The sequence below is a fragment of the Bacillus rossius genome, chromosome 3 (assembly GCF_032445375.1).
Source record: "Bacillus rossius redtenbacheri isolate Brsri chromosome 3, Brsri_v3, whole genome shotgun sequence".
NCBI lineage: Eukaryota > Metazoa > Arthropoda > Insecta > Phasmatodea > Bacillidae > Bacillus > Bacillus rossius.
Genome location: NC_086332.1, coordinates 112,282,372 through 112,284,424, shown reverse-complemented (window position 1 = coordinate 112,284,424; position 2,053 = coordinate 112,282,372).

The following is a 2,053-nucleotide window of genomic DNA, read 5'->3' as shown; positions in this document are numbered from 1 at the left end:
CAGTTTTTTTATATTTACCTAACAACAAAGAGAGCCTACTATTTATAATGTAAACATAAAAAACAAAAGATGAACAGAGAAAATATTATAAAGTTAAGAATAACTCACAATATTACAGAAAATACAGCCAAAAGACAAATGTAAAGGGATAATGTAATGGAAGTGATGTAATGTTCTGATTATAGTAAACATCAATTGTAATCATTGAATGGTATGAAACCCTTAAAAGGAAACTATTTTGTTGTTGATTAAAATAAATAGTTTGCTTTACTAGTACATATCAGTATAGTTGGATTTACAATATTTGATGTTACCCAAGTAGCTAAGGGCTGTAAATAAATGTTACTGACAACAAAATACTTTTATGGGTGTAAAGTAATTAAAAATAGTAAAACAATAGTAAATTAATTTTATTTATCATTTTAAAAACAAATGCACTGCTATAAAGCAACTAGCAGATCCAATCACATATTTTATTTCTTTCATGACACCTCACACTTGCTTCATTTTGACCAAGCGTCTGTGTTTCATTACAGGATTTTGGGACATCACACGGCGGCCTAGTGTTCTGTCAAATGAGGTCAAGAGCCAATCGTCATCGTTACTTTTGGTTGAAATAAGCCTGCTGCTAGAGGGACAGAAATGCCCAAGACATTTTTTCTAGACTCCATAGAAACTTCACCCAAAACATGAAAACATTCTTGCCAGAGCCACTACCATTGTAAGCATTTTTGAGTTTTGGACAGACAGTGTCATCAGACTCAAAGACTGAAAACTTATAAATAACTTGAAATATTCCCTGTGATGCTTCGGGGATTCACCCCCATTCCTGCTGGATTGCCAATTTTTCTGTCCTCAGATCCTGGGGCATGTAGCATGCCTGTTCTTGTACTGGTTGTATGGGCATGTGTTATCCCGTTCAGTTCTTCCCATCAGCTTGGTTCTACAGTGCATTCTCCTGGGAAGAGAAGAAATTTGAGAAGGAATATGAAAGGGTGCATTGCGTGAAGAACCACCAACTTCCTTAAATTTAATTCCTATGAGATGAATCACTATAAATAAAAATAATAATTTAAGTTACCTTCGATTTGCTGCCCTTGGCAAGCATGTATATGGAAAAGGTTGGCTTTGATTACTTCTCAAGAATAATATTTTGTTGTTCACAAAACTAGATTTTTTCCCCCTCTACTTTATCACCTGCCGAATATGTTTTTACCATTCCGCTACCCAGCAATAAGAACAGATATATTCAGACCTTGCGGCCGGCATTTCTCAACGTTCCCCTCCCAATATGCGCCCTTGAAGGGTAGTGTGGGAGTATCGTACCAGTTCTATTTTAAGACATTCCAGAGCTTTTATAATACAGAACTGTTAGGGATCACTATAAGAACAGATAGAAATTAACTGAGGCCAGCAGCTTACTGCTTATCTTTTATCCTGTAAATACACAAACTGTTCCTCACAACCAGATACCCTGCTATTATTCCCTCTTACCAACCATATGCTGCTTCTGAGGTAATAGAGTGTTATTAACGAACTGGAATCAATGCACTGCAACTATTTTAGTCAAATTACTTAGATTCGTTAAAATTAAGTTGCATTTGGACAATGTATGAATAGAAGAACTCTCTATCAAGTACACAAAGCTGAAATAAATGATCTTCATGCCAAAATTAGTCAGTTCCACACAAGTTACCTATAAGTAGAGCCAGGATTATATGGTTTTATGCGAAATCGCGAATTTTCACGCGAAATTCATCCCAAACCGCGAAAAATGTGAAATGTTTTCTAACCACAAATAAACACATCAATATTGATTTAAATCGTTAACTACCGACTATTGGTTGATTGACAAAAGTTCCGTATCTGTTTGTAGAAGAAATGGTCGTCATCCAACTGCAGTGTGGTGGTTATTTAATGCGTTAATTATTCATCTTAAAAAATTACAAGATATCACAAAAATTGACTATTTCACGAACAAAAAAAAGATCGTTATCGGAGTTAGGTTAGGGTTTTTAAACGCATCTAGCCACTAGAGATCACGCAATATTAA